At 47.3% G+C, this 12,455-nt stretch overlaps 1 long non-coding RNA gene across 3 annotated transcripts; it reads right to left on the bottom strand.

Annotated features, from left to right (window-relative positions):
- Positions 1-1,321: 1,321 nt before the first annotated feature.
- On the bottom strand, positions 1,322-12,119 carry LOC310885438. Of its 3 annotated transcripts, XR_014574801.1 has the most exons (5): positions 11,936-12,119; positions 11,472-11,603; positions 10,736-10,795; positions 2,005-2,094; positions 1,322-1,595 (listed from the first exon to the last, which is right to left on the bottom strand). It is a non-coding gene; the product is annotated as an uncharacterized lncRNA (long non-coding RNA). The 3 variants fall into 3 exon arrangements; XR_014574800.1 differs by having other exon boundaries at positions 1,322-2,094; XR_014574802.1 differs by having other exon boundaries at positions 1,322-2,094; positions 12,023-12,117.
- Positions 12,120-12,455: the final 336 nt, after the last annotated feature.

Here is a 12,455-nt window from a genome sequence, read left to right as displayed (position 1 = left end):
TCAATCCAGTCACAAGAAGGGGCTGTGGTAGAGAACCTGCCCTCCCAGCCCTGCAGCTGGGTCCTTCAGAGCCCCATTCATAAGATGAGAGCCCCAACAGGGCCATGCCTCTGTCTCTCAACCACAGAGGGTGCCCAGAAAAGCCAGCTCTGGGACTAGGTAGCAATGGGGCTGCAGAGTCCTCCCTGTTCCCCCAGCAACATCTACCGAAGCCCAGGGGTTTCCCAAGGACAAGACTTCCACTCGAAGATTTTATAGGAAATATTTATTGAAAACAAGCTTTTTGCAGGGGCACAGAAAACTCAGTTCAGGAAAGAGACTTTGAAGGCTGATGAAGGTGCAAGTCAGACCTAGAGAGGAAGAACCGCAGTAGGTGCCAGCCCCATGGTTACAACCCAAAGCAGGGAGGAAAGGTACAAAAGCCTCTTCCAGTGATTTTTCATTTCTGTAAGGACATGCACAAAGAAATTCTGCCAACTGGGTAAGCACAGAGCAGTCACCAGTTCCTGGGGCTACTGGGCTGAGACTTTATCCCAGGGATGCCAGCATCCCCAGACTCTGGATCTCCTTTCATAAATAAAACCCGGGGGGGGGAGGTCCCTATTTTCTCCTACATGGAGCAGCACATTTTATGAGCAGCCAGAATTTGGCTTTTCCACCCCTCCATGCTCATCTGCACCCAATCAGCAATTACAGCATTAAAGCTTCATGGAATGTTTGGCTTGCTTTTAAAATCAATCACAGTGCATCTTCTTCTCTTACAATGATTACTAAATAAACACCCCTGGGCCCAGTAGCAGTTAGCAGTGACATCTCGAATAACCTCAAGGAATTCACCTGTCAAGAGCAGCACAGCCCAAAATGGGGCTTGCTGGGATGTGTTTGGTCTCAGCAGTCAGCATCTCAGGGCAGAAGGGGCTGTTTGCTTTCTGGAGGCATTCTTAGCTGAGTAGTGGATGGCAGCTGCCTCGCACCATGCAATTTGAGATCATTAAGTGCAGATGTACACACTGCCATCAGGCTGGTGGAGTATCACATGCAGCATCCCAGGTCAACAGAAAATTGGAGAAGAGTTGGCCAAATTGCAGAAATTGCGCTCTATTTCTAGAGAAAAACGGGAAATTTCTCCCCATTTATCTGTAATGTGGATTGTGTGTCACCAGTTATTTCACAGCTCCCGTGCAGGCCCTGGGAGTTACCTTGGAGCAAACTTGAAGCACTCCTTGAAGCATCCTCCCCTTTACTTCTTAAATTGCCTCAACTCCACATCTTTTTCTTGCCAATACAGCCAAGCCTGGGAAAATCTAAGCTCTCCAAGAAGCAAAGCTATAGGCCACTTTCCCCTTTATCTTGCTGTTTTCCCACTGCATGGAAATAAAAAGCAGAATGATTTTGGAGGAAGTCAGGCTTTTATTAAAGCTGCAAGATCACACGTTTGAGTGATTCACAGCTTCCTGGTGCCCAGAAGCTTGTAGTTACTTTTCACCTTGGGATTTCAGTCCTATCCTTTTCCTCACTGGACTGTCTGCATTCAGAGATGCCAGGATGTGGGTGTCGGTTGATAACAACAGCAGCAGCAAAGGCTGAAGAACATTCTGCAAAAAGTTTCTACTTCACTAAAACTTGCTGTAAACAGAAATTGGCTGTTTCTGTGCAATCCTGTTCTTGCAGGTCAGAAGTAATCCCACAGGACACCAGGCATAACTTTCCATCCTGTCTTACTGGTTAGACTGGGCAGAAGTGGGTCATGAAACCTCTAACTGGCCTGGACTCAAACCCTTCAGAGACCCAAGGTACTGTTACTATGATTTAGGTACCTAGCAAAACGCACTCAGAAGTTTAACCCCCAGACATTACCGAGGTCTGCTCCCCCATGACCCTGCATTTGCACCTGGTCTGGGGATGGAGAAGGCTTCTTGGGGGTTTTGGCACAGAGCCACCATCCCTTTATTTTTCAAGGAGACAAGAAGTGCCAGCAACCTTTGCTTTGTCCCACTTCAATACCTTGCCCAGCCCCAATCAAGCACTGTTTGTGTGCTTTCAGCCTTGCTGTTATTCTCCCAGAGACCAGCTGCCACACACACAACCAACCACCTGTGGGGAGGGAAAGAGAAAAAAGATTTAAGCTGTGTTACCAAAATGCGTGAAGTATAATGGGGTACGATTTTGACATGCCAGCAAAACGCTGCCAGTTCTGCCTGGAAATCCACCGGTGCGTGCATCCCTCCCTCTAGTGACTGAACCCAGCATCTACAACCCCTCCGGGCTGGAGACTTCGTCCTGCCAGAGCTGAGCAGCAAATCGGGCACCTCCACTGCATCCGAGGGGCCACAGCACCGGTGCTGTGGCAGGTCCCCACTCTGGAAAGAGGTGGGGATGCTGCGGAGACGCACCATGAGGGTTCCTCCACTCCCCTGTGCTAATACTGGTCACGTACCACCCTGCTTTTACCCCCAGATTATTAAAGAGGGGGACTCTGCCATGGCCAGCCGGGACTGTGATGGGATAAAAGCATGTCCTGGGTGATGGGGACCAGCTGAAGGGACACGGTGGATGGGCACCTGGAGAAGAGGGGCTTTGAGTTCTCATTGCTCAGGCTGGACCTCCAAGCCTGGAGCACGGGGTTCTGGTCCCCATCATCACCTGGAACCCCAGGTGCATACCTTCACCACAGATCCTCCATTTGAACAGCTTCTGTCCAACAGCAAAGATATTCAGGACAAAAAACGGCAGCCTTTGCCTAATGCTCATCTCCTCAACATCTCCATGCCCCTCCTGGAGCCTGAGCAGGGCTGAAGAACTGGTGGATAACTAAATTCTGGTGCTCCCCACTGCAAACAGCCCTGAGCATGCACAGCAAGGCTGTTCCATCTGAGCCCCAGGGTAGGGGCTGGGGAGGAAAATGCCATCACATGCTGACCTTTGAGAACTGCCAGCCTGGTCTTGGCAAAACTCTGCCTTTGCTATTAATCGGACAAGTCTAGCTGCAGAACAAGGCTTCTCTGGACAACACTTCTGTGCAAGAAGAATAAGAACATCACACCATCTCAGCAGGGATCCATCTCAGAGATCCCCACCGCAGCACAGAGCTGCTTAAGCACCGCTATCAAACTCAGTGCAAGTGCCAAATTAACACAAATTCAAGGCTTGCTCCATAATAAGGGTTTGGTGGAGGGCTGCAAAATAGCACATGGAGACATTCTCCCGCACCTCCCCCCCCCCCCCCAGCCATGCTGTTCCTTATCAGATCTCAGGAATACACCAGGGATGGTACAAATGAAAACAGCCCTGCATGGGGGAGATTTATGCATGGAACAGAAGGGAAACTAGAATTAAATCTCATTTCTTGGCTTGATCTCTGACCTAGCAGTCCAGGTCACTGCTGAGTCAGGGAGAGGAGAGAAGTACAGCACAGGAATGGTGACAGACTGTGCGTCCTCGTCATTTGCTCTAGCAGAGCTTTGGTCTCAGAGGCAGCACTGGAAAACATCTCTTTAAAGCTTTTAATCAGCTTAGCTCTCCTCCATCCCTCCATGGAGGAGGGGCTCCAAGCCCTGCAGGAAAACAAGACTGAGATACAAGCTGCTGGGGCAGATGCTGCTGTCCAAGAACTTTGCTCCCTCCTTCCCATGGACAGCAGGCAATGCTGCTCAGGCACAACGCTGCAGGGGCTGAGAGAAATTTTCCCAGATCTTTAAAGAGGGATTTTGCCCAGATCTTTAAGAGATGGGGAGAATTGCCATCAGCCAGAACATGTCTGTAATCTCTGGAGCTGGTGACTGGGATTAAAACACCTGAGGGCTTGCTCAGCTGGAGCAAAAGCTGCTCACAGGGATGAGAGCTGATGCCTTGGGGAAATCCCTGGTGAAACACAGCACAGAGTTCTGCAACACTGCTGAACCAGTCACATGCTGAATACTTTCACTGGCAAAATAAAGAAGTGTTTTGTTCAAGACATGTTTCACAAAGAGGCTTTTGCTCCCTGTTGGAGGTATTGATTTCTGCTGTAAGAGATATAACCACACGGGAGCCCCCAGAAAACCTTCATATAGGAAGTGTTGACAGTGGGTCTTGTGGAAGCTGAAGTCGTTTTTGGGGGGTTAAATGAGGCTGTAGCAGCCATGTGATCATGGATGCCAACAAAACAATGGGAGGCACAGCATGGGCAGAGAAATGGCTCAGCAACAGCAGCTGAACCCACTCCCTGACCCCAGGCACAGAGCTCCAATTGCTAGTCTTAGCTGAAGCTTAGAAAAAAACAAAACCAAAGTCAGAAATCTCTTTTCCTCCATTGTTGTTTACTAACCAAACTAACTCAGGAAACTATAGAAGAAGCAAAATTGCTAGGTCCACAACAATCAGAGTGCAAATGGGGACCACCAGGATCTCTACCCAGAATGAGAGAGATTGGAGCTGTAAGTCACACTCGAGCTGCTGGTGGTGGTTTGGGGGCATTTGCTGTGCACACCCCACTGCAATGCATGCTGGCTGAGAGACAAACCTGCCTTGGTTTCTTGCCTGGGATGCTGCAGCTGATGGAGCAGGATTTGACTTAAAATGGGGCATTGAATCCAGCCACATCTCACCCCTCCAGGGAGGAGGGCAGCTGGGGACTGTTCCCATGGGTGAGCATTAGGATATACAGAGCCAAGGTCCCACTTGAACAGGAGGCATTAATTTTATTATTGCTCAGATTAACAAGGATTAAGCAGATTTCAATTTGGCTTGACTCACAGCTTTGTGTGCCCTGTTTACCATGACCAAAGCCATCCTGGAGCTCTCTACACAGACAAGTGATTTCAAGAACTGGGGCAGAATCATTAAAACAGGACACTTCAAGTACCAGACTTCCAAAGAGGACAAGAACGTTGTTTCCTAGGGCTCAGTTCTGAGAAGTTTCCCGAGTGACTTCAGGAACCAGCATGGGGACAACCCACCTCAAACAGCTTTGCTAGGTCCAGTCTCCAAAAGCCACCCTCCACCTGAATGATGCAAAAAATTCTCACAATTGGAAGCAAATACCTTTCCAACAGTCAGATCAGACCTTACAGAAACACCAGCCACCCTCTGTTGCTGCACTCGGCTCAGCTAATTACTCATGTTTTGTGGGAAAAGAGCAGGTCAATATTTTAGTTTTCTATGGCCAACTTGACACCGCCAAGACAAGTTTACGGCTCCAACAAGATTTCCATCTGTCTTGGGAGGAATTCGCTGCCACAGCAGAGCTCTCCACTTGCCATCTGCAGCAGGGGAGGAGGGAAAAGCTCTTATCCATTAAACATGAAGGCAAATCAGGCAAAGACTGTAAAGGAAAACAAACATGGATGCCAACCAAGAGAAGAGATTAGAAATAAACATCATGTGGACAGTCAACCTCCATCACCTGCTAGAACTGGTTTGTGGGACATCTGGGACCAAGAAACCCTCTTGAATTTTGTTTAGGAGCCCCATAGCAGATGCACAGTCGGAGCACACTGCAAATGCCCTCTCTCCAGCAGTCTGTGCCCGTTTTGGAGCATCATGGCTTGGTCAGACCCCTCAGCTACCTAACCCAGTGATGGATAATAAATGTCACCCCTAGCCCCAAGGCAGCATCACAACATTTGCAGTCACCTATATTAAATCAGTAACTTGTGTTAACATTACTACTCCCAGTGGAGGTATATTACAGTCCACAATCAACTCAAAGCAATACCACACATACTTAAATGATGATTTAACATGAATTATTTAAGGAGGTCTAATGGGCTGGGAAGTTTAAATATGAAGAAGTTATCCATGACTATTGCTGGCTGTAAAAAGTGTTTATGCTTCTTCATATCATATTAGTGGCTACATGGTGATTTGCTAAAAGCAGAAGAACAGCAGCATTTGGGAATGTCATTTAAACAGATCTAACAGAGGGGAGTGGTGCTGTCATGAACAGCGTGAAGGAGGCTGCTCTGTTAAAGGGTACCTCAAAAGCAGTTGGGTGGGCAGCCAGGTTTGGGGATGGTGAGAAATTACAGGCAGAGAACAAAATCAAAGCCATCCCAGTTTGCTTTTAGAAGGATTTCTTTTTCACTTTCAAGAGGATTTTTGCAATAAGGGTGAGGCTTCCCTTCAAGATTCAGCCCCTGTATTTCTGTAAATGTGAGAAATTCAGCTTTGGGAAGAGGTCTACATTTCTCATCATTAAGGAGATAAGGCTGAAAACAGCAAAAGCAAGTGATGGGGCATCACTAGCAACAACACAGCATTTGGGAGCCCACAGCATTGCTTGGTCCTACTAACTCAGAGCAGGGTTCACAGGCAGAGTGATGCAAAAGCTCCTAAAACCCCTGAACTCAATCCATTCAGACCTAAAAAAGGCCCAAGCATAGCGACAGGGTGCTGAAACCACCCACCTGGGCTATGCTATGTGGACTCACAAGGTCCAGCCCCCAAAACCCTGGGGACACCCAGACCAAGCTGAGAGTACAGTGTAGGGCAGCCACTCTGGTGGACCACTGCATTAGGATTGCAAGGGGTGAAACAGCATGTGCATGCAGGAAATCAGATTTTTGGCAAATTAGTATTTTGGGGAACCCCAAGAGACAAGAGAGACATGCTCCCAATAAATCACTAAGAAAACCACTTATTCCAGGCAGCACAGATGCTTCTGCATTTCTCCTGCAGCTACAGCAGAGCTGCAGATCTCTTCCTCCCCAAAGACTAATGGTCAAGCACAAAGGAAAAAACAAAATAGAGCTATCACTTCTCCCCAAGTGTCGGAATGCGAAGCTCGAAACATTGCATAGGTTTAGATTTCCTACCCCTTTTCCATAGCTAACTTATTACCCGGGATTTTTAGTGAACTCCATTTCTCTTTGGGAAGTGTTGATGTTTGTTTATTCTCCTCTTTCTCCAGGGAATCAGTTCTTATAATCTCCCATATTTATGCACTATGTCACGCTAAAGTGGGTCCAGCAGCACTTTGCAGATCTGTGATTCACCCCATGTACAACTCTTCCACCCAGCACTGAAACAGCCAAGAAACAAATAAGCAGGGGAAAAGCCATACACACACTTCCTAACTGACGGGAAAAGCTGCTACTTGCTTCTATTTGAATCTGATTAAGGACAGAACGCTTCATTTCCTGCGCAAACAGCTATGAATCTCCTGTCCCCAAATAGTCCAACACTACAAGCGGCAAAATAACTGCATGTTTGAAGAGGCTAATGCAGAACAAGCCGATAATGGGTGAACTTCATTACCCAGCAGCGATAGCAGGTTGTATTAGCATGCCACAGCATCTGCTCGCCAGGACCCACATATGATGGAGGATAGTGTGCTGCTCAAAATGGCTAGGGAGCCATGGCATTAGCGTTAACAACTCACCCACATCACACTCAAAGTGTGATTTGCCTCCATTGCACTGGAAGCACAGAGGAGCAGCATTTGCCCTTTGTCCCCATCACCTCCCTCTGCACTGTCTGCTTGTCACACCAATGCCAAGTGTAGCGCTGACTTCAAAAACCAGCGTTCCTGTGGGGATAGAAACCAATGGCTCTTGTTTGAGAGTGCAATTAGCTCCATATGTTAATGACATTCTCTCTGCTGGCCTGGGAATCCTTTGCTGTGGACTGTCAGCCAGAAGGACTGATGCTGCAAAGAGATAATAAGCAGCAAGAGGTCTCCCTATGTCCCGAAGGGGAGAGGAGCTGCTCTTCCCAGTGAAAAAAAAAAAAAAAGCCACACCACTTTTCCTGAAGTTATTAAGCCCTGCAGGTTTCCCTCTTCTGCCCAACACTCCGACAGTCACCATGGTTTACAGGGAAGCAATAAATGAAGTAAGATGCTCTGCAGAGTTTATTTGCTACTGCTTTTGCATAAAATACAGCTTAAATGTCACTTCACCTGTTTTCTTGCTTAGATGAAGCCTCATCTTCAGCTCTGATCTGCCCAACAACCCTTTTTCCACTTATTTTTTACTGCCCTAAACACTCCTCTCACCTTTGCGTATTGGTTGCCAGTAAAAACGCTAGAGAAGCACCTTTGGGGAAACTTTTCCTCACTAAGAGAGGTCAATCTGAATCAAGAAGCCACTGGCATTTCCGCAGGAGCTCACCTGCACCCATCTCTTTGGAGCTCCATCAGGGGAAGGGGGAAACTGGGAATCAGGCTCTCAAAACACTGCTGCTGTGAGCAGTTCCTGACGGCCACAGCCTGACAAGGTCCCAAATACCCAGGCCCATGAGCAGAGCCAGAAAAAGGACAGGTAGGAAATAAACCCTATGTCCCAGGAGCCAGAGCTCAAATGTTCCCTCGCTGGAAACATCCAGGTGAAATACGATTTCATTCCCTGTTGCCATGACCTGGTTCTCAGGTCACAAAGTGCAGTGCACCCCCAGTTCTGACCCATCACTGTCCAAACCCCTTCACTTGGGCTTCCCCTCTCTTCCCATATGGCCAGGGGCATTCTCTACAGGTTGGCTCAGCCTTGTCCTTTTGGTAGGACCATCTTTTTCACAGCACACCTCCGCTAATGACCTTACAGGTGTACTGCTATCTGCAGAGAGCCATTAGCAAACAGCCCTAATTACTGCACAGATGCCACATGCCACCTGGGGCTGGTGACAAAAAAAAAAACACAGAAAACAAAGCCAAGGTATGCAGGATTAAGCTGGAGAGGAGGAGGCTACAACCAGGATTGTATTGGTTCCCAGAAACTGGGCCAGCTGCATGCTGCAGCACTCTGGGGGAAGGAAAAAAAAGAAAAAAGGAAAAGAAAAAAGAAGACTGCTCTTTGCCACAACAAAGGAAAAGAAAGAAGTCCCAGCAACAGCCAGGTTGCACAAGCTGGCTTCTCAATGGGTACACTTCAGCTTCAAGGTAGGTTTTCCTGCTCACAAACCAAACCTCAAAAGCTCTGCTTGATACAGCCCCTGGATCCCATAAGGACACGCCACAGGGCTGCTAACTGAGCACCCTTGGCCAAGCATGGAGTCATCCAGAAAAGGGGAGGATGCCCAAGTCCCGGGGAGGAACATCTCTGCACAGACACTGCAGATGGAGCCAAGTGCCCAGCTTTCCTGAAGGCAGAAGGTTTCCTGGGGTCTGCAGGGACTCACTGCTGCAGAAGAAGGGTTCCCTAGGGGTTTGGAGGCTCAGTACTTGCACCACTTTCTTCTGCCCACATGCTCCTGACCTACTCCCATCACCGAAATTCAGAAATCCCACCCTTTCCCTACCATATCTTTACAGATAAATTGGTTTTTTCACCTCCTTCTCGCAAGCTTCAGCTTTAAGCCCACCCTCAGGAAGCAGCGCTGTGCACATTGTCAGCAGTGTTTCTTTGCTTTATTGCAACGCAAAGCCTCTTATCTCATTCGCAGCTACATTTGTACCCTCATGCAGAGCCAGCCCTGCCTGGAGCACACACATCCTGCCTTGGATTAATCTTCATCTCTTTACTGACAAATAGATATATTTCCTGTGCTCTGTATCACTCTCCCATCTGTTGTTTGATGGAACCCATGGGTTAAACACAGAGGTGCATCCGTCTGCAAGCACAGAGCTCTGTGTGAAACAGCTGGATGCTCTGTGCACAGCTGGGTGCACAAGGGGCTGCACACTTCTCAGCCATGCTCAGAACCCCTCCAGCCCTTGAGGATTTGCTCTGTAGGGCATCGCAACTGCTGCCCCCTGCCCTGATAGGGCACCATGCCCAAACTACAAGCAAACATTAAATACTTCCTTGGGGCCATGTCAAGGGCTTGGAGTTGCACTTAAATCCCCCTGGGACAATGCTTCTCCCAGTGGAAGCCCACCAGCCCTGTATGGATGCAGGGTGATGGCCATTGCTGAGATGTTGTCATGTTTTTGCACCTTTATGTTTAAGAGAACCAGAGAAGTTCAGGTGGGTTTTTTCCCCCAACATGTATTTTTTTTTTCCCCCATCCAAAAAGTCAAGATCTTTCCTGCAGAAAACCAGTTTCCAGGAAAAATTTCAGGAGCTCCATACAGCTTGTTTTCTCTACAAGAAGTGCCCAGTTAACTTGCCGAGCCAAATAAGATGCTGGATAACTTCTTGCCTAACCTTTTATTACCATGACCAATAATCAGTTTCTGCCTATCATACTGGCCCTTTTCAGAAAGAAATATCCCTTGTTCCAGAAAGTTGATTTTTCTGGGCCATCTTTCATCATCTGCCATGCAAATAGTATGTTTTCATAAAGTCAGCATCCCGCAACAAAAGAATGTCCTGAACTGCCAGCCTTGTTCCCAAAGGCCTAGAAACAAAACATCATTGAGCCGACCTTGCTGGAAATATCTGCACCTGCAGAAAGCCTCAGAATGTTTGAGGTGCAATAGCTGAAACCACATTACAGGGCAAGTTCACTGCCCATCAACCTCTGTCATATAAATATAGCTGGGTTTATTCCTCCAGTTATGACTGGAACCAGTTCAAGGTTTTAGTAGTCTGAGACTTTTCAGTTTTCCAGCAAAACAAAAATTTTCTAGAGGAAAAAAAAAGTGGAAAAACCAGGGCTTTTCATTAAGAAATGTTCAGTGCCTGTCAAACCAGGCAATCTGTTAACATGAGTTATAACTGAAAGCCCATACCCAGGCAAATTCTTCCTTTTGAAAAGGATTCACTGAGACTTATCTGTAATATCATAACAACACACATTTCATTACAGCCTCCTCCATGAAGGAGGCTATTTCAACCATTAGGTGAAAACACTAAACACCTGATGAATTTTTACATACCTCCAGGAACTCAGAAAAGGCTTTGAGCATGTCTTTATCCCTTTGCCTTCTTGTTATTTCCTGGGGAGAAAAAAAACACAGTTGAGCTATTTTTGCTATTACCAAGACATCATCTGTGCAGTTTTTAATCAGGCTCACCCCAAGAGCTGGAAAGCCTGCCAGCAGCCTGCCTTGGGTTCAGCCAGTATAAGTTAGTCCAGGACTAAAGGAAGATTAATACAACAAAAGTAGGTGTCATTCTTGAAAGTCTTAGGGTGAGCAAGAAGTGCAGAGACTTGGAGCAATGCTTTCCCCAAACAGAGAAACTCAAACAGGACAGGGCTGCTTTTAACAAGGTGCCCTGGTTTGTCTTTATGGTGAAGAAGAAGAAAGTGGCTGCTTCAGTCATAGATCCTGCAAGACAATGCATCCCAGCTTCTTCCACTGTTAATGCCAAGGCCAAGCTATCAGAGTGCTTCAGGACCCAAAGGGATGCCTCCAACACATGCCACAAAAATTCCTCCAAGAGATTCATCAGTCCCCTACACACTCCTTTGCAGGCACTCGGTTTGATGCTAACACATGTTTTACTTTACTTCCATCCACTGCTACAGCTCTAAATAACGGGTTTCTTCTGCAATCAGTCTTGCCTAACAGAGATGCCAGATTCAGGAGGTACTAAGCACTGGAGAACTTAGAGAGCTGTAACATTAAGTGACTAGGGGAGAGTTAGTGCAGCTGAAGCTAAATCACTCACCAGCCCCAGGAGGGATTCACCCAGCAGGCCACTATGGGTGAACCCCAGCAAGGCAGGAAGCAGAGGGTGGTGCAGAGATCGCTCTACACCTCACAGAGCTGGGCACAAGTGCAATGGATGCACACAAAGCTTCTGGTGGGGAAAGAAGATTTTGAGAAATAACAGAAGTATTTGAGGATGCTTGTTGCCTAAGAAGGTTTTACTTGCAAAGAACAGAACGAGGGAGAAGCAGAAAGGGAGTTTGTAAGAGATTTAAGTTAAGCCAGCCCTGTGAATACATTTTTACAAGACTCTTTGAAGAAGACCACATAATCTACAAAGAGTTTCTTGGGGAGCTGATTATGGGGCAAGGAAAAGTAACATGCACATACCAAGGGCTAGAAATCCCAGAAAGACAAATAAAAGCCTCAGAGAAAGACCCAGGGACAGCTTACAGACTGAAGAGAAGCTGAGCTTTGGCTCACCCATGCTTAGCTGTGAATTCAGAAGCTTGGCAGTCACAAAAGAGGAAACCCAGGGCAGAGTTAGGACACCCCCACACCAAAACCCACTTCACCATCCAAGCATCTTCCTCCCCCATGATGGAGCTGAGCACAAGTCAAGCCACTTAAAACAAAGCTCTACTCAACAAAGACCCTCAAAAACCAAACCCACCACTCATAGAGGAGCCAGCCAAGGCTTATATACCCTTTGGGGTGTGCCCAAAAGGGTCCGGGCAGGAATGGAGCTAACTGGAAACAGATGGGATTGATTGGTGTAGGTCTTTACACAGCCTGAGAACATCTCTTGCTTGAGACCACACAGTCCACAGGTGGTGGGAAAGTTTCATGCAAATCTTGCACCATGGCCATGGTTGAACTCCCACCAAAGGCCTTGCACCTCCCAACTCCCATATGGAAACCAAAAAGTTTTTCTTCTGCCCCAAATAATTAATTCTTTTCAGCAAGGGAAAAATAAACAAATGCATTCTCATTTAGATTCAAG

This window comes from Anser anser (assembly GCF_964211835.1).
Source record: "Anser anser genome assembly, chromosome: 23".
In the NCBI taxonomy this organism is placed as follows: domain Eukaryota; kingdom Metazoa; phylum Chordata; class Aves; order Anseriformes; family Anatidae; genus Anser; species Anser anser.
This window is presented reverse-complemented; position numbering and strand designations above follow the sequence as displayed.